Raw genomic sequence first — 21,152 nt, forward strand, 5'->3', positions numbered from 1 at the left:
ATCCTTTGCTCTTCTCCCTCTATACTATTTTTCTTAGTATTCTAATCACTTACCATGGATTTAATTATCATCTCTATGAAGGGCCATGATTCTCAAATTTACTTATCTTGCAGATAAATCTCTGCTGAATTCCAATCTTGTATTCCCAACTGCATTTCAGACATCTTGAACTTGATGTCCAGTAGACATCTTAAACCAACTCTAGACTCTGGGCATTTTTTTTTGGTGATCCCCCATGTTTAGAATACTTTTCCCTCTTCTCCTTCAACTACTGACCATCCTACCTTTCTTTAAATCCCAACTAAATGAACACCTTCTGCAAGAAGTCTTCCTAAACCATCCAATGCATTCCTTTTGTTAAGCACTTCCTATTTTTTGTATATAGCTTGCTTTCTGTGTATTTGTTTGCATAGCGTCTCCTGCCTTACACTGTAAGCTCATTGAGGACAGGGACTATTTATTTTTGTCTTTTTTGGTGTATTTAGGGCAATGTCTGCCACATAGCAAGTGCATAATAAGTGTTTATTGATTGATTTATTCTCTCATTTAGAATAGTTTAATCTAAAGGGAGCACAGCAAGGCTACAAATTGCATCATATTCTGCCTCTATCTATCTATCTATCTATCTATCTATCTATCTATCTATCTATCTATCTATCTATCTATCTATCTATCTATCTATTAATTTTTACAACAGAGCTACTTTTTATCCCAGTTCAAGTTCAACAAATGAATATAAAGTACCTATAAATTCTGTCTTCTATGGCTTCAGCCTTCTTCATTGCTCACAATCTACTTAGGAGTAAGACACATATACCAGCCCCTATAACACATAAGATTTTAATTGAAGTCCAAAGACAAAACTATCATAAACAAAAGGGTAGAAAAAGAGGTAAGACAAAACCCCTGAAAATCTGTTATTGGCATTGAAATAATTATTCAGTATTCCAATTTTCCTAAAGTACAATAAGAAAAATGTTAAGAACAGTATTCAGACTATGTTGAGAGATGGAATAATACCTTAAAATGGAAGACTATAAGACCATCCCCCCTGCCAAAAATAAAAGAAAAAAAACTAGTTTGAAGTATATATGAATCAAGAGTTTTAGCCAAAAAATATTGAAGAAAAACTGTTAATGAAGTGATCAATCAACAAGCATTTACTAAGGGCCTACTATGTGAGGGGTACTGTGTCAGGTGCTAAGGTTACAAAGAAAAAAATGAGGACACAACATAACACAGTGATCAGTGTTGGATTTAGAATCAGAAGACCAGTTCAGCTCCTGCTCTTGCCATTTGCCACCTTTGTGAACTTGGATGACTCACTTAATCTATCTGGAAATTAGTTTCCTTATCTTCAAATTGTTTCTTTAGACTAGGTATCACTCTGAGCTCTCCAACTGGAATAAAATAAGATATATACACATGGCTCAGGAATAAAGGATTTGCATTCACTGGAGATTTTCAAGATAAGGATTATATAATTACTACTTTGTTATTTTGTCAGAGAATTTATGTTAAGAAATAGATGGTCTGGGGGCAGCTAGGTGGTACAGTGGATAAAGCACCGGCCCTGGATTCAGGAGGACCTGAGTTCAAATTGGCCTTAGACACTTGACACTTACTAGCTGTTTGACACTAGGCAAGTCACTTAACCCTCATTGCCTAGCCAAAAAAAAGAAGAAAAAAAGTGAAAAAGAAATAGATTGTCTTTGAGGTACTTCACAATTTTAGGATTCTTTCACAAAAGAGAGCCATTTAAGGAGTTTAAACATAAAATGGACAAATTTATGCATAAGGAATTCTGAAAGTGATAGGATAGATACCATGGCAGAGAAAGTTAATTAAGCAATGTCTGTTAAGATGCTATTACCCCTCCCCAAAAGATGCTATTACCACAGTGTTAGAAGTCAATAATAAAGTCCTAGTGGTAGACTAAAGATGAAAGAGGAGGTGAAAGAGATAATTTGGTAGTGGAACCTGCAAAAGTTGATAATGAACAGTTAGTTCTACTATAATATGTGTTTCAGAAACATTGATCTGTGTCAATACAATTGACAAATTAGGGAACATTTTGAGTATAACAGAATTTCAAGTTGCCTTATATATAATTCCTTCCTAGAGAAAGGTGAACAGCCTAAAACTGCTGATATTGCCACTATTTATTATTAACCATTTAACATATGTAAATTGTGCTGCTTTTTATTAGGTTCATATCATTTTAATTTTTTTATGTCACTTGAATTTTTTGTGATTTCTATATCTAACCCCACCCTACCCCACCCCCATAAGATCTGTGTGCTTTTTTGTACAATTTTGCAGAGCTTAATATTTGTTTAGAAATTTATTTTGTGAATTATTGCAGAACTGCCTGTATTTGATATGAGAAGTAATAGCAACTTGGTGAAAATGAGACCACTGGTATTTTGGTGAAATGAGAAATTTACTAGTTTTGTAGTCAAAGGTCTTAGGTTGAAAACCTATCATTCCTTGTCTGACCTAGAGCATATAACAACATTTTTGGACTTCAGCTTACTCCTTTGGAAAATGCAGCAGATTTATAACATGACTAAGAAGATCCCAACTTCAAATCTATTATACTATGATAGAGAAGAATCAAAAATACAATCAATCATTTGAATAGAAGAGATTGAATAGTGCCCTTCTTTCTAACATTTCGGTTATCTATTACTCTTGATATTTCATTTATGATTTTTAATTTTGTTGTAATCTCTGGTTTTATTCAAGACTTAATTCAAGACTTCTCCCCCAGTTGTTCAGAGTTTAGAAATAAAAAAGTTCTCAAAAGAACTGCTAAATATTAACAACATGGAAGAATGCTTCTAAACACTAAAAATAAGTGAAACAAAAATGAAAATAATCTTCAAAGTAACCAATGTGAGGTCCTTGGCAACAAAATAATCTCATGTGCATAGAAAGGGCTTAATAATTTTTATTGATTAGTTGATATGCTTTCTAAGATAAACTTTTAAAAACATATATATATATGTATATATATATATAATACAACATGCATGCATATATATATATATATATATTTGTGCTTATATGATACCTAAAATATACTCAATTGTCAGTTAAGTCAAGCAGCTAGTCATGTCAGTAAAATGATATAAAAATAGTTTTTAATTTCTCTTCTCAAAAATCTCTATCAGGAGAGAGAGAGAGACACAGAGACACAGAGAGAGAGAGAGAGAGAGAGAGAGAGAGAGAGAGAATTGGATTGGATTTATCTATAGAGTATACTCTATGCTCTTTATCATTAAGTCCCTTTTTGCCACTATCCTATCAACCATATTTCATACTACTCCTTATGATTACATTGAATTCATTTCAATAGACATCTATTAATTACTGGCAATGTACGGCAATCTGCTATCCATTAGAAATAATAATACTCCACCCTCAATCCCTGCCTTCAAGGAACTTGATGTAGAATGAGGATTAGGGAAAATAGGAAAGTAGATAAAATGTGCACTGATATAGTACCAGGAAAATTGTCTAGGGATAATGTACTTATTTTATTGCCTGAAGGTAGGGGTGGGAGTGTCATTATAAGCCTCAAAGAAGAAGTAGCATTAAAATTGATTCATACTTGAAGGAATACAGAATCCAAATAAACTAAGAGGTTGAAAAGCAGAAAGCATGCATTGCAAACATAGGGGGCATCTTATATAAATGTACAGCATAGAAAGTAGAATATCTTTAGAAGAATGGTTCCAATTTGCCTGGAATATAGAATTTGTTAAGAGGAGTATGAAGTAAATTTGGAATGACAGATGGGAGCCAAACTGTGCAGGACCTTATATGCTAGGCTAAGGGGTTTGGTTTTAATTTTAGAAGCAAAAAGCAGGTGCTTTTTGTCCAAGGGAGTGACAAAGTCATGTCTGTGACCTGCATGATGATCTGGGCACCTGCGTAAAGAATGGATTGGAGAATGGGAAAGAATGGAAGCAGGAAGACAAATCGGGAGGCTATTATAATAGTCTAGGCAAGTCATAATAGCATGGGTTTGTGGTGGTCCTGTTACTGGAAAGAATTGTTAAAAGAGATGACATGAAGGTAGAACTGACAAGTATTGTTATATCTAACTGCATGTGGGAAGACAGAGAGAAGAGCCAATGATATTTTCAGGTTGTGAATCTCTGTGAGTGGGAAGATATTTTTTTTCCTCAAAAGAAATAGAAAAGTGTTGAAGAGAAGTATGTTTAAGGGAAAAATAATGAGTTCCATTTGAGAAATTTTTAGTTTGAAATTATGACAGATATGGCACTAATACCAGCACTCTCTTCATTTAGGATTGATGTGGGGATGAAATGAGGCACTCACTTGCAAGGCATTGAACAGTTAACAAAAGGAGGTTTACTTTGCTCAATGTAACATAGGTAACAAGTATATGGTGGCACTTAACTTCTCTACATATGGCACTTCCCATCTCCATATGAAAATAGACCTAATCATCAGGGCAGGATATAGTAAAAGATGTGACTCAAGTGGTATTCAGAAATTCACCAAGACCAAGTGTCCTGATTATCTGTGGTTGGGACTTTTTATGCCTTTGAGTAACCAAGAGGGCCCCAGAGCTGAAGGTACAATGTTATCTATTTATAGCAAAAGCTAACCCCTAAGGATTAGGGAGTAGAAAGTTCCTGAAATTGTCCATGTTGTGAGGCTGGAGGTGGCAAAGAAGATGAGGCAGGGAAACTAACAAATATTGGGGTATCAGTGATATTTACAGAACCTCCAGGAGTAAACCTTTTGATTTTAGGTCCAGTAGATACTTGATAATGAGGGAAGGGAATGAACCGTTTCTCTATCTAGACCAACTTTTTCAGTGTCTATCAATCTACTATGCTGTTTTCTATTGCTAAGATATTTGTCATGATGTTTCCCAATCTTAAAAAGGTCTTGCCCTATTTGTCTACCTATTTAAATTATGCTACTCCTTCAGAGTCTATCTCAGTTGCTATGTTCAGCTTTATCTGATTGTCCTGAGGAAGGATATTTCCTCTCTACTCTCACCATTTCTAGCACTCTTTCATAATTCTTCTATTGGTTTTTAATGTTATTGCCTTGAATTGCAATTCAGTTTTATTCTTGTACTTCGAAAAGACTGCAAAGTCCTTGCACTCCATTTTAAAGCTCCTTCCACCCCTTAGTCTGGTGCTATATAGGTTCTTACTACAAGTATTAACTACCCAGTAAGATGTCTTCACACACACACACACACACACACACACACACAAAACAAACACTGAAATGTGTATTGCCATCCATCTTTTGCTCTATTTTAACCTTAGGTCAGCTAGGTGGTGCAGCAGATTGAACACTGAGATTGGAGTTAGGAAGACTTGAGTTTAAATTGGCCTCAGACCCTTAACTAACTAGCTGTGTGACCCTGGGCAAGTCACTTAACCTTCTTTGCCTCAGTTTCCTCATCTGTAAAATGAGTCGGAGAAGGAAATGGCAAACTATTCCAGTACATCCATCAAGAAAATCCCAAATGAAGTCACAAAGAGTTAGACAAGACTGAAACCATTGTTCAACAACAATCAAGGAATCCATTTAAATAATCCCGGATCAGTATCCTTATTTGTTCATTTAGGAGCAAAATATTATCCCTATCTCTTTAACATAGTTGTAAGGATAAAATAATAGATACAATATACTTACAAAAGTACAAAAAATAGCATAGAAAGGTATTTTAATTGTTTTTTAATTAGGAAGTTTTGCTTTTACTTTTTCTTTTTGTTTTCTTCTAATTATATAAATATTATGAAGAGTATGGGAAAATCTTTTTTTAAACTTTGTCCACATTAATATATTTTAAATATTAAAAGCTTTAGATTATGACTAATAAGAAAATAGAATTTTCTAGTTTAAACTACTTAGGCTTTTTATGAGTTTTCTGTTACTTATATGGAGAGATGTCATGTTTTAGTCTATATTTATGATTACATATTTAATAATTATGAGTGAAAGAATGTTGCTAGAATCAATACATCTAAATGTGGAAACATCAAAAATGTATATCTATATATTATAAATATATTTAGTTCTTAGAAGATTTCTTCAGGTCTTTCCTTTTGAAGTTGAACTAAAAGCATTATGTATTATGAAGCAATACTGGATTTTCTGATAGAAAATTGATGATTTGTGAATATAGTTTAGAACTAAAACAAAATCACTTGAAATCTTTTTATTGACAGTATGTGCTTGATAAAATGGTTATCATAACTCCCACTATTTTCATAAAGAACATTGTGCTTAGACTGAGGTACAACTCATTCTAACCATTATTTTTAGTGAAAATTTTTGGTGGTAGATTCTAAATTAAGTAATATATTTTGGCTTCAAAAGAATAATGATAAATATCATCCCTACAAATAAAAACCATAGATAATTGTAATCTGCCAATTTATAATTCATTAATTATATTTTATTAATATTAAACTTTAGCTAATACCAATTTAATTAATACAATAATATAAAAACAATTATATATGTATGTTTGTGTGTGTATGAAATTTGTTTCAGGAAGTATATAAATATATATATATATATACATATATATATATATCACTGTGTAAATCTATTTTTCAGACTTTTGTTTTCCAGTTAGTTTATATTTTCTTTTACATAAAGAGCCAGTTAAAAGCAATTCATTTGTTTATTAAATAGTATGAAACATAAGTAGAAAATGACTTATTAAAGACCTACAGCCTTCTTCTCCTTCCTTTCATCCTGCCAGTCTCTCTTTATTCTCTCTGGTCTCAACCAGGGAATACTAATCCTATTTCAGATTTTCCCAAGATCCACTTCCAGGAGAATTTCTGTACCCTCCCCATGAAGCTATCTAATCTGTCTCCACCTATTTATTTGCTGACATATAAATGACCTACCTAAATCACATCACTTTTTAAATAGTACAAAACCCAAAGGAATGCATGTTTTACAACTGGAGATTGTCAAGATTATTTAATAAAATACCACAAAAAGTAATTTTATAAATGTTTTATACAAAAGAATATAATCCAAAATAATAAATTAGAATTTCCTAATTTTCCTAACCTATTTCATAAGTTTTTTTTTCCTTTCCTTTTTTTTTTTCTTTTTGATGGGGCAATGAGGGTTAAGTGACTTGCAAAGGTTCACACAGCTAGTAAGTATGAAGTGTTTGAGGCCAGATTTGAACTCAGGTCCTCCTGAATCCAGGGCCAGTGCTTTAGCCACTATGCCACCTATCCAATTAGCCGTTAGCCTCCTAGTTGCCCCATATTTTCATCAGTTTAAAAGTACATATTAAGAAATTTTTTTTAAAAATCATTAGACATTTTGGGATATTATGTTATTTGAAAATATATTTTAATTTCTTCCCCTTTTAAGGTCAAGTACTTCCTGATAAAATGACCATAACAACAATAGTAACATTCCTGGGTTCAGCTTCCATTCACAAAGTTTTTAAAACAACATACACAATAAAAGGGCTTAATGAATTGCTAGCATTTACATTACACAAAACTAATTGAGATTTAATCCAGTATTCATTTCTTATGAAAGCACACATAATTGTCTATCTGAACTTCCACTAAGTCCACAGAGAAATAAATGAGATCACCTGAGTTGCTAGTAACATTTCTCCTTTTTTTAATGGGGTTGCATATTTACATTTAGGTTTTACAAAATGCAAAAATAATGATAGCATAAGCCTTGTTTTCTTTGTGCTGCACACTAGAGTATACTGAAATGAATTTTGCCTTGAGCTAGCTAAACATTTAAGGATTCTGTAGAGATCTCTTGCAGCTGCACAGCAAAAATACATTTCAGTTTTGTAATTATGTCCTGCTCAAAAAGTTTTTATTTTTGTTGAGTTTTTTTGTAAAACAATATTTTATATAATTCATATTGAGATGTAAAAAGAAAATGACATTAATCTAAACATGCTACATTTTTAATGCCATTTTATAGCTCTTCTGTAAATTCACATCTGTTTCGATGGTGCTGAATTAAAACAGTTTAGCTGGAAAAGAATTTGGAAGGAAGAATATTAGACTTCATATATATATATATATATATATATATATACATACATACATACATACTGTGGTCCTACCACAAGATGGCTCCAAAGACCAAAATAAAAAAAAAAATCTTATCCAGCTTTTTTGGAAGACTGAGCTAGCAAAGATGAAAATTTCACCTGAAAAATCCCTAGCAGTTCACCTTCTAATGGGTCAATAATTTATTAACATAACCCCATCTTGACACTGATTAAGTGATGAAATCTAATTTATTTTCATTTAAAATTCAAGCAGTTACAGCCTACAAGCTCTAGTTGCCAATAAGTTTAGAGCATGTAAAAATGAAATTTGGGGAAAAGATGAAAAATTAAGGTAGTCTGGGTAATTAATTATCCAATCAGTCTTCTAGTATTTTTTGTTCTCATTCATAATTTAAATTTAAATTATGTAAACATTGAGTTAGGGATTTGCAACCTGCCTCCTCCCACACTGTGCAAAAGATATTTAGGAAGAAGAATTTTTTTCTTAATAGGATTAGAATATTAAGGGGATAAAAGTTAATTTCTGACCCTTTGTAAAAGAAACTTATCCCCGTGAGACACATATTGATGTAGCTTTAAAATATAATATTGTCTATGTTTTTATTTTATTTTCATTTATGTTATTAAATATGTCCCAATTACATTTTAATCTTGTTCCAGGCATTTAGGAATATTATGGGTCTTGAATTTGATACCTCTTGCCTAGGACACCAAGAAGTTTTGGTTACCTGCCCCAAGGTCACACAATCAGTTTGTGTCAGATGTGGAATCTCAATAGGTCTCTTCCCAGTCTGTGAACATTGTCTCTATCCACTATGGGATTCTCTCTCAGCAAGAAGAAAAGTTTACTTACTTCAATATTGAAATTATAAGTAGCATTTCCTGTCCTTCCACAGGAAATTACTGTAATATTTTATTTTAACTAAGAGAATCATGAATTATATTTTTAATATTCTATTGACTAAGTGACAACAAAGTATGACAAAATTCCATTGAAAATCATACTACTTAAGGGCAAGTAAATATTACATAGAAATGTTTGATCTCAATGACAGAATGGCAGTGGTACTTATAGGAATTATAGGACCTAAAGGCTAATTTTTGGCCTCATTCAACTGGATTTGTTTAGTGCCTTTAAGCTTCATGCTGTAGTCATAGTCATCTTTGTATGGAAGTTTATATCACATACATATATATTTATGACTTTAAAATTCAAATTATAAATGTAAATGTCTTTATTAGGATAAATATTTTTAAATGAGTTGTGTAAATTTATTCTTTAAGCAGAAAGATGAGACACTACATGTCATCATGCTGTTATATTGGCGATATTTCACTTGAGTATAATTAATTAAATTATAACACACACTTCTTCATTGAGCAATGGTACTTTTAATGTTTGTTTTTAAAGATATATAAATACCTTCTAATGACTACAATTATCTTCCCACATGATAGTATAATCATCCCTAGTAGAATGTAAGCTCCTTGAGGGCAGGGATTGTCTTTCACTTTATCTTTTTATCCTTTGCACCTAGGAGAGTGTCTTACAGATTGCAAGAATTTAAAAAATGCTTTTTGGATTGGACTGAATTCCATTAGTTAGGATTGAGTTGGATATCACTAATTGCCTAAATTTTTTTTTTAAAACGGTTCAACTTCTTGTTTCCAAAAAAAGTTATACATACTACCTTTAAAATAAAACCTTAATTATATAAATAAAATATATTAAAACTAAATTTTCATTTGGAAAGCCTTACAATCAGATTCTAATTGTGGAATTTTTTTTAAGTCATAATCTCTAATACCCAATCAAAAAAGTAATAACCTCCTGGCTTTTCTTACTTATGATATAGACTATTAAATTATTTGTAAGATTTATAGATATCAAAGCATTTATAGGACCACTTGTTCACCTTTTTTTTGTTGTTGTTTTGTTTTGTTTTTTTTAGTGAGGCAATTGGGATTAAGTGACTTGCCTAGGGTCACACAGCTAGTAAGTGTTAAGTTTCTGAGGCCCGATTTGAACTCAGGTACTCCTGACTCCAGGGCCGGTGCTCTATCCACTGCGCCATCTAGCTGCCCCTTGCTCACCTTTTTTAAAAATTCTCATTCCTCTGATCTCAGAAAAGAGACTCTGAAAGGAATGACTCATGTGTTTCACCTGAATGAGTTTATGTGGCTAACACAATCCATACTGGTTAGCTTTCTTCTTGCTCTTTGCAATCTTTTTTTCACTCCATGTTTAAACTAATGATCCTTTAATTATCATCTTCAAGATGTCTCTTTGGGATTTTATCAAAGTGATTTGATGACAGCACTATTTTCTATGAGTATATATGTGCTATCCCCTTGTAAACTAATTTTATTTTAAAATTTAATGAAGAAAGGAATGAATCTATAGGACTATGAAAAATATTAATATCCAATATATAGTTATTTATGGTCATAGATCAGAGGACTTTGGAACTAGAATGGACATTAAGAATCTGTTCATCTATTCAAATTTGGAAAAGTAGGGAGGCCTAGAAAGAGGTACCTTCTATATTAAAAACCTTATTATTAAGTCTATCATATCTATATCCATATAAACAAGTGACTGGTCCAAAATCACAGAGATGGGAAGTGGCCAAGTCATACCTGCATTTTAATCTGGCAAGGACCATAATAATAAAATACCAGTAAGTCATAATTATACTGAACAAATTTACAAAGCACTTTTCATGTTATTACATTTATTTGATCCTCAGAAAAACCCTTTGAAGTAGGTTTTGTTATTATATGGGAGGAAACTGAGGCTGTAGGAGATTAAATAACTAAGAATCATGAGCTAAATAAAAGTCTGAGGCTGATTTCAAGCATAGGTCTTTCCTATTCCAAGTCGAAACACTCTATATATCCACTATAGCACCTAGGTAGTCAACTTTCTCATTTTGCTGCTGAGAAAAGATTAGCATTGGAGCCGGAACTAGAAGGCAGGTCTCACAATTCCAAGATTGCATCTCATTCCATTATACTACATGCTATTTTATAATTGTATTCTCAAATTGTTTTAAATAATTTTATCAGTTTCTAATTAGAACAGGTAATGATAGGGAGGGACTAGACCTGTGGTTGTATTGGTATAGAGAATTCCTAGATGGGAAAGTAATCTAGCAATACACCTGGACACCATCTTTGCCCCTTGCAGTCTTGGAGAATTATCTAGTATCTAGAGCACAGAGAGGTTAAATGAGTACCCAGAATCACACAGCTAATATGTGTCAGAGGCAGAATTGAACACAGGTATGTGTTCTATCTAACTTTAGGGTCAACTCTCTTTCTACTAAATAAAATTGTCCAAAAGCTAGAACAAAAGAAAGTACTATAAATGCTATTATACAGTTGTAATAGTCTTATGTTATTGTTGGGTCATTTCAGTCATGTCCAACTACCTAGCCTTATGTATGTAAAATTAATATCAGTGATGTTATACATTTCACTCAAACCCAAACCAATATATAATAATAACAGTAATAGAAGACATTGTCTTAACCTTTGAGACTATATAAATTTCTTCTCCTCTTTACTTCAATTTCATAAACCAATAATTTCCATACCTTATATTAACTTGAACTATAATTTATCCTATTTCCATTCTTTCCTCTGAAAGGGATTCTGCTAGGGAATTGTTAGGAGACACTGACAGTTATAGTCAATATAGTCAGGCAGTTATTAGTTAGGACAGCTAGGTGGCACACTGGATAGAGTGCCTACACAAGGCACTTGACCTTCTTTGCATCAGTTTCCTCTCCTGTAAAATGAGCTGGAGGAAGAAATGACAAAACACTCTGGTATCTTTTCCAAGAAAACCTCAAAGGGGGTCACAAAGAGTTGGACACAACTGAAAAAAATGTCTGAACAGCAACAACAGTTGACTCTATACTATAACATATTGTATGATCACACAATCCATTCAATGACAGTAACATTAATTTAAAAAGATTTGTGTCATCAAAATTTACTGTTGTATAAATATACTATAAATATGCTACTATATTACTTAAGTATACTGTTATACATAAACAATTTTATCATTCTACCATTGTATGTAGATGTTAAAATCAAACAAAAATTAAAGTGGATAATTTCATTTTGCTAATTTACAGGAAAGAAATTGATATTTTACTTATGAAAATGAGTGAAATAATGTTCTAAAAGATAGCCTGACATTAACCAATCCAAGATTAAAAGACAGATAAGTTAATTAGAAGTTATTTGGTTCACAAGAGAATTCTCTGCTTTATGATCCAATACATCTAAATCACAGGTTCTCTGTGTGTGTTTAATAAAATATAGCATGATTTACCTCAGAAAGTTTAAAAAAATACATAAATTTTCAGAATCAGATCTTTGAATTAAAGGAACACATTCATAAGTAATTCTCAAAGTTGTTTTGATAAATATTATAAAAATCCCTCTTTTTTGAAATGGAGGAGGCTTGAACAACCTCTGGACATTTCTGGAAAATCATTTGGTCACTGCAATAGCAAGTTCCTGGCTGTGCAATGTCTAACAAAAGCCCTTTCTATGTAGTGCATAAAAAGGCCAGCTCTGAGAATTTGAAGTAGAGCCAGTGATCACCATGGTAGAACCAAATAATTGTTTGGTCTCCAACGCTGCTTCTTCCAGTTCCATGTCTATGGCAGTCATTCAGGACAACCCTGATTTTTTTTTTTTTAAAGACGAAAAAAAGTGTACTTTTAATGAGATTTGCAAAAGGAGTACCCTTTGTTAGGCCATGAATTTACTCCTGAAATGGTGAGTGCAAATGAGTGTGAAATCACTCTGTTGAGTGACAGACCAGGGGACATTAGAATTAGATTCTCTTTTGTACAAAGTATACTATCCATCATGCAAAGTGTGGTGAGGAAGGAAAGGACAGTTTATATTAAAATTTATACTAAGACAGTATATAATCAAAGATTTTGAGCTGAAAAAATCTTAGAAGTGGTATAGTGCAACTCTGTATTTCACAGATGAGGAAACTGAGTCCTGACCAAGATCAGACAGATATTAACAATGAGAATTAGGATTTGACCCTAAGTGCCATGACTTCAAAATTTAGCATTATTTTCACTGTTTTGTACTGTCTGTCTAACTGCTATTTTTAAAGAAATAATGTCTGTGATTATTCGAAATTCCTTTAGTTTAGGCATATTAGCAAATTGACAAATGCAAACTTAACTCCTTTTGTCTGCTAAAAAAAAAAGCATAATTTTAAAATGTGTCATCTTTGAACAAATAATGAAGTGCTCCATCTCTTTTTTGGCTGGTCACACAAAGCAATTTGACATTCCTGATTGATCATACCAAATCAAAAAATGATCACTGGCAGAAATTACAATCTGGTATAAATATTTACGTATGGTCTTAATGTGGAAATCTTTTAAACCTATGTATAATAGTATCTAATGTCACTTTCATTAGGTAAGTACAAACAACCAAACAGAAGAATAAATTCCAGTGTATATACATAGAATTCTGATTTATAAACAAAATACTAAATTTCAACTACTCTTCAAAATATTATCTGCAGTAAGGGATGTGAAGGATGGGACAGGATGGCACTTAGCTTCCCATTCATACAGAGCAGGCTTTTTCTCCAAATGCACAGCCAGATGCACTCAGTATAAATCTGCATGTTGGTGGTTTTCACTCTTCAGAGACTACATATTGAAAAGATAGTCTGATAATGCAATATAGTTTACGATTACAGAATAGGAAACAGTATCTTGTTTTGAGAAAAAGACAATTAAAAATAAAAATTGTATAGCTGTTGAAGCTAATGGTTACTCATTTTCATCTTAGTTTTCAATTATTTAATGAAATAGAATTCTGTTTTTCAGTCTTAATGCAACAAAATGCAAGGAATGCAACTTTTTTAGAAAGTAAAATAATAATTGATGTAATTCTTATTTTAGTAGATAACAAAGTTTATTTTAATGTATTTTAAAAAGAACTTTATGTAAAAAGTTCTGAGAATGCAAAAACCTTTGAAAAAATGTTTCATGTACTACTGTTACTTTCCATGTACTCGATATAAAAATAAGCAATGTTTTCTCCAATGTCTTTCATATGATATCAAACACCCCAACTCTAAAGTTATTATTTCCTGAATTTACTATAAAACATGAGAAAAACTCATACCTTTGTTAGTCTTACATTTGAAGTCCTCAAATTTTCAAGCAACAAATAAGAAACTATTTCTCCCTTTTCTCTCTGCTCCACAGAATTTATTCTAGCTTGATATCTATCTATCTATCTATCTATCTATCTATCTATCTATTTATCTATCTATCATCCATCTATTACCTATCTATCTACCTGTCTACCAGCATTTTACTTATTAATCTTTGAAGAATATTCTGAATATAAGCAATGGTAGAAAATAAAAATAAGAATACAAGTTTCACTTTGCAAATCCAATACCAATGATTATTTTCTCTCAAGTAACAGAAATAGCTAAGAAAGTAACATGATCTAAATAAAGAAAAAAATTATATCTCTGATTAGACCTTTTAAAATTATCTAAACCCCAGTTATCTATTCAAATGTCTTCATAATTCATCTTTAAACTAATAGAATTTAAAGACTGGCAAGATATTTTAAGTATGGCCTTACATAATCAAAACTTAATTGTTACCTTTTAACATTTGAATGGCAAGTCTGTCCCCTTGTTTGCTAATGTGAGCCCATTTTCCCCACTTCTCAGAGACTTGTGCTATATTTATACAAGTAGATCTACATATCCATAAAACTGAATCACTAACACAGTCAAAGTAAAGACTACAGACTTTTGAAAATCATCCAAACAATCCCCAAAATAAATCAAAAAACTTCTGTTTTATCTATATTGTTGCCTTTGCTTTATACAAATAGAGCTTTGCTTTCATTTGAATTGAGAAAGAGGGTTAAGGCCATTATTGGAATAATTCATGATGGGAAAAATTATTTGAATTCTACAGATTAGTTGTTATATTGAATTTTCTAGATTACTACCCTAGTTTTTCCTTCATGTTTCCAGTGTAAATGCAGATAAAACTTAAGCTTACTTAAACTTCTGGAAAACAAGAGGGGAAATAAGTCCTCTCCCTATCTCTAACATACTCTCCCTAATGATGTATCAGTTTACGTTTACAGAGTCTGAGTAGTGGTGACATGTGTTTCTTACAGCAACCAACAAACCAAGAATCTACTTATCTTAGGCAAAGCTATTTCCAGGAAACTGGTGAATGATTTGTCTTATTTATTTTTAAAATTAGGACTATGTCACAACTACTTGAATGTTCATTTTGTTAGAGTAAATAAACATTCATTTCATGCAATTTCTTAATGTTCACCCTGACACCTGAAGACAATATCTCATTTATATGCATTCTGCATCATGTTGATTTTTAAAAAGTCGCGTTGTTAATAAATATTATATTTCTAGCACTTTATAAGGACAGGAAATTGAATTGATGCCTACCCTTTATTCCTTAAAAGCCTAGGGGTGATAATATACACAAAGAATGCTTTCATTTTAAATAATTTAATTCTATCAAACTAAACTAAGGGATGCGTTATGTTGTTTTTTTTTTATGTGATAATGCAAAGCACTGAGATAGGATAATGCAATAAATCCAATCTATAATGTGTCAGATGATGGAACACAGGCAATAAAGGCACAAGATTTACAAAAAGCATAATTACATATTGGGTAATATAATAAAACTTCACATGGAAAAGTCTTTCAGGGAGTTCTGCTGTCATACAAACCAAGAAGAGAGCAGAATTCGTCTTATGAGCATCAGCACAGTACTGTGACTGACTGGACATTTCTTTTACTGCTGAATTTTCTGGTTTGAGGTGATTGCCTTCTGACCTATTGTTTATTCTTTTTTAAAATCCTGATACACATTTTAATGTTAATTGAGATTTATATACTATAAAGAATAAAATATCTGAAATTCTATTTGGTGAAAAAAAGAATTAATAAAAATAAAGCATGAGAATCATTATTAGGGAAAGGTACACTCCAATATTGTCAACACAATTTCTAAGGGTTTGTCCTCCCCACCTATATTACATCTAAGATGCTCTTCTAGGGCATCATATCTATAAGCAGTCATTATTTTAAAAGCATTGGCCTGCATTATTTTAAAAAGTGGGTTTATCCCAGGACTGTGCAAGCTTAAAGACCAGGTTACCAAGGTCTACCAAAATGTACTGTGCTCTTTCTCCTGATCAGTGGAGTAGTTATATATTTAATATTTTCAGTTTCCAGACTGAAGAAAGGAGTTAGCCATCACATCAAGTCAAGCTAGAGAAGAGAATGTAAATATATATGAAGAAAACTATTAAAACAAAATATCTCTCTTCTTTAAAAATATTTAAGCAATGCATTTTAGGGAGGAGCCTGCATTCATAATAAAATGTTTTCTAGCCTATCAGTGAGGAAGCATGCGACAGTTCTAACTGAAACATTTTAAGATAAAATATCTAAGGCTAATTACTTGACTTAGTTAAAATTATATGCTGAAGTGATGATATATTCCCTTGGTATTAAGCACTTCCTATAATTTAAAATTTTGAAATTTATTTTTTTTAACATTTTCCTTTAGTTGCTGTACTTAGAAGTGAGCCAGAAGAAATGTCAAAAGTATATAATGGCCACATGTGCTTTCTAAGACCTTTCCAAGAGAAAAGCATCATTGAAAGGGGGTACTGCTTATGTCTCCCAGAGCAGTAAGGTTATATTGGAGGGTAGTGACTGAGGAATAGAGAAGACACAAACCCAGATTGTTAGTGACATCTGAGAGGGAACAAACTTTTTGGATTTCCTTTTTTTAAGGCTATGGAGATTATAGAGGCTCCCCCTAATTCCCCTGCTTCCTTTTCAGTGAGCAACAAAAGTTTTCGCAAAATTTGAGGTTTAACAGGCCTTCCATTGTAACTTGTTGGCAGAATGTGTGGATTGGGGGAGGGTAAGTATAAGTAGAGGAAGGAATCTTATGACATAATCTAACATAGATAAAATCAATACATTTCATCAAAAAGGAAGAAAGGGACATATGTGCTTAATAATTTTTTATCATAACTGTTCATATTTTATATCTGCATAATTCATATTCCTAAATTATATACTAAGGTGTGATGAATGAAATTATTTTATTAATAAGATAAATGAGGATTCAAATGGGGAAATATATTATTTCCTGTGATCATCTCCATTTTTGTAAACTAAGAATTTATAATATTTTTTTCTATGGTGCCATTCTCCATCAACAAGTATGCGAGATAGGATTACATATGATGAACCCTTGTTAAAATGCTTAATCAATCTTACCACTGCTCAGATATCTTGGTTAAAATGAATGAGGTCATCTTTCACGCTATTTGATTTTTGAAAGTCCATTTAAACTATGAATGCTAAACATAGTGAAATTAGTAGTATATTTTTGCTCAAACAAATTATAATTAAAAGTAATAATTTAAACATATATTTTCTCACACATCTATAAGGTAAATGTGTATCTTTGAGAAAAAACTAGTATATAGCTATTAGTAATTGTTTTCACAACGTTCTCTCTCTTTATCTCACAAATAACCTTGATGCCAAATGGCCAGATTTAGAATATTATTTGATCCATAGAAATATGTTATGACTACAAATTAGGAGCCTGAGAGCTACTCTCAGTGCTTGAGCTTATGGCTTCCGAATATAATTAATTGCTTATTATGCATCACTATTACCAGTAATAACACTTAATAGAAACCTGCTTCCCCTTGCTGCTGAATCAGCAGTATTAGACCAACGCTCACCCTATGCTGCCACCTAGTGGCACAATCAGGTGTAAAAATTAGATATTCTAGGAAGCCTGCATATTATCACCTGCCTTCCCATCCGGCTGCAAATCTGGTTTAGCGGCAGAGGAAATAAGTCATCTGCACAAAAATCACCCAGATGAGACTCACTCTGCCTCAGTCATTTTTTTTCCAAGGAAATCACATTATGATCAGGAAATGACTCCTGAGAATTTGGAAAAGGTTGGCATTCATTTAGAATTAACCTTTTCATTCTTCTCTGTGGTATTATTTAAGAAGATGAAACAACATCAAACAAGAGGAAAGCAGTTTTCTAAAACATCAGTGCTCAGACAAATCTTTACTTCCTCAGGAATGAATGGCTCTTGATATCTAACCAATTATAATTCAGCTACCCCCCCTTTTGTTTATTAATTTAGAGAAAGTATCTAAGCAGAGGACCTAAGAAGTATCAATCTGAGCTTATTTAGAATCTTTCTTACCAATCAACTGCTAGGTTTTATAAAATGTGTAAATATAAAACTAATAGCAGAGTCACACTTTATTAACCAGATTGAATAACTGTCACGTGTGTGTACATGTTATATTCATGTCCCTTTGGCATTTCACTGTACTATGAGGGTCAAATATATGAAACTCTATGACTGCAAACATAAACTGAGGGCACATGTGCCAGTGAAGTCAGTTAAATATCATTATGCACTTCATACAAAAAGAGGTTCACGTTTCATGAAAGCAGAAATTCATCCTCATGCTTAGAAACATACCAAAACCTGTTTTTCTCAAGTGAAATCTAACAATACACATTACTACATAAACAGACTTTTCTTTCACATTAAAAAAAAAATCAGGGTGAGTTAAATCTGAAGAGTTCCCAAGGCACAAATAGGATTAGTAGCTTATGTTTGTTCCAAAAACTATTTATCTCCCATACTCGGCATACTGAATATATATGAGCTGCTTTTAGTTCTTGGTTATGGGGGGAAGGGGGAGGGAGGAAGTAAGACTTATTTTTGTAACTCCCCAGGCTTTCTTTCTTTCTTTCCCAATACACACCTTCTTCCCTTTTCTCCTTTATTATTTTAACTGAAAATGAAAATACTGATTCATTCAAGGAGTATGAGATGATTGTGAAAGTTCTATTTATTAAAAATCATCACCATACCAGTGGGGTGGGGGTGGGGTGAGAAAACACACTCTTACCTAGTGTTATACACCCAAAAAATTATCTTAAACCTAGATTTCTCCCTCTACAAGGGAAAGTATAGTAACATGTACATCGAAGTATAAAGCCTGTTGTCAACATAAGACAGGCAGATGATTCTTAATATAGATCTTTCAGGAGGGAGGAAAAAGACGGAAAAAAGAATGTGTCTCAAAACATCTCTGAAGTAATGGATGTGCAGTTTGGGATAATGATGAGGCTTTTACTGGAATGAAAGATGAAGATTATAGGAAACAGCTCCATTTATGTGGAAGCAAAAGATGATAGGTCAGTTTTAAGATGCTGGTTGGTATTTGTCACTGATTGCACGTGTGGAGTCCTTTTTAATGATAAGGAGATTGTAGGTTTGTCTAGTGGCAATTAGCATCAAAAGCAGTATTAGCCTATTACAATTTCCCCAGCTTACAATGCCATCAATAGTTACTTGTTGGGCACATGCATCCAGACTTACAATGTGCTGCATTAATTTAACACCACATAAAATATGGATTTTATTGCAGCAGTGACAATAAATGCTGCAACTGCTGACTACATGTATTTAATCTCTTCTTTTCCCTTCTATTGACAGACTTAGAGAGAACTGTTTATACAGGATATGTGTTTACTGTATTCCAAAGAACATCAAACTACTTCATGTATGTAGATATTCACTGGCCACCTATCTGTTATATCTAGGTATCTGTCATCTGTCTGTCATTTCTATCCTGAACCTTTTGCATGTACCAAGAACTATGGGCATGAGTGAATGTTAAGTAGGAAAGCATTCCATTCATAGGTATGCAAAGTAATGTGAGGGAGAGGGAGAGCAAGGTGTCATTTATAAGCCCTACTCAACATCAAGGTAAGCATAGATTAGCACACATCAAAATAAAATCAATCACAGTTTCCTAACATCTGCTCAGCTAGCAGGAAACCTAAAAGTATAATATAAGCCCACTGTAGGGTAAAATCAACATCACCCCTCGTTTTTAATGATACACACAGTCATTCAAGGGACAAGGCGCACAAGCAGTTGGTCCTGTCACTGCATGCGAGCTATTTCCTCTCCTCCTCCTTTTAATTGTACCAGAGTTGAAGATCATTTCTGAATATCACTGTGACCACTGTGATTCCCAGCATAAGAATATAAAGCGTTCTAAGTTTTAAAAAGACAGAAAGAAAGAGAGAGGTGAAAAGCTCCTACCTTTGACTCTCCTTCTGGAGCAGGAAGTAGCAATCCAACCCGAAGATCGTGCCACTATCTCCGCTTTTTGTTTGTTTGCTGCTGTAATTTTCTAAACCCGGTTCTACTTGAATCTAACTCAAGCTTTTCCTCAGCATCACTTTTAACTCTGGACTGCAGGGAAGCGAAGCGAACGGGGGAGCTCTCTCTCTGATTGGCTTTCATTCAGAGCTTCTGATTAATACAGGGGGAAAAAAAGCCACCAGCCCTTCTTCACTCACACCACATACACACACACGCACACGCGCACAAGCACGCACACACACAGACACACACACACGGATACACTCACAGAGCAAGCAGAGAAAGGTTCTGCTGATAGAGCCACAGCACTTGCCATGGGAAGGTTAGAGCCTTGGGAAGTGCAGCCTTTTCCAAGCACACTGTGATTTGCAAGTGAATGCAGTGGGAGGGTACATGCAGAGAGGAGGGCTTTGGGTGACAAACTTCCCCTCCCCCTCAGAAGAGAATGGCTTTCTGTGTTGAAGTCCAAGGTAATCAGCCTAATCTAATCTGTTCTCCCTAGTAATATAATTTTCGAGGGAATGACTTCTTCTTGTATTTTAAATTTTAAAAAGGACAAACTTATTTTCCTTTCTCATAAGTAATGGTGCCAGACTATTATGCCAAAGCATTGAAAGGAAATGCATTAACAGTGTGCCAAGTTAAATTACAACTAGTCCTGATATGTAACCAGAGTGATGCTTTTGTGGATTTATTTGGTTTTTGCTTTCAGTGACTTCTCTCTCTTTCTTAATTCTCCAGACCTGTGT

At 33.0% G+C, this 21,152-nt stretch overlaps 1 protein-coding gene across 4 annotated transcripts in view; it reads right to left on the reverse strand.

Moving 5' to 3' along the window:
• LOC122735941 (cadherin-10) overlaps positions 1–20,815 on the reverse strand; it is a 301,841-nt gene extending 281,026 nt beyond the window's left edge. The window contains exon 1 of one of the 4 annotated variants that reach the window (XM_043977833.1): positions 20,341–20,815. The gene's annotated coding sequence lies outside the window, so the exon portion shown is untranslated. The remainder of the gene's footprint in view (positions 1–20,340) is intronic. The other 3 variants (XM_043977831.1, XM_043977834.1, XM_043977832.1) reach the window with 3 other exon arrangements.
• Positions 20,816–21,152: the final 337 nt, after the last annotated feature.

The sequence above is a fragment of the Dromiciops gliroides genome, chromosome 1 (assembly GCF_019393635.1).
Source record: "Dromiciops gliroides isolate mDroGli1 chromosome 1, mDroGli1.pri, whole genome shotgun sequence".
Classification (NCBI taxonomy): Eukaryota; Metazoa; Chordata; class Mammalia; order Microbiotheria; family Microbiotheriidae; genus Dromiciops; species Dromiciops gliroides.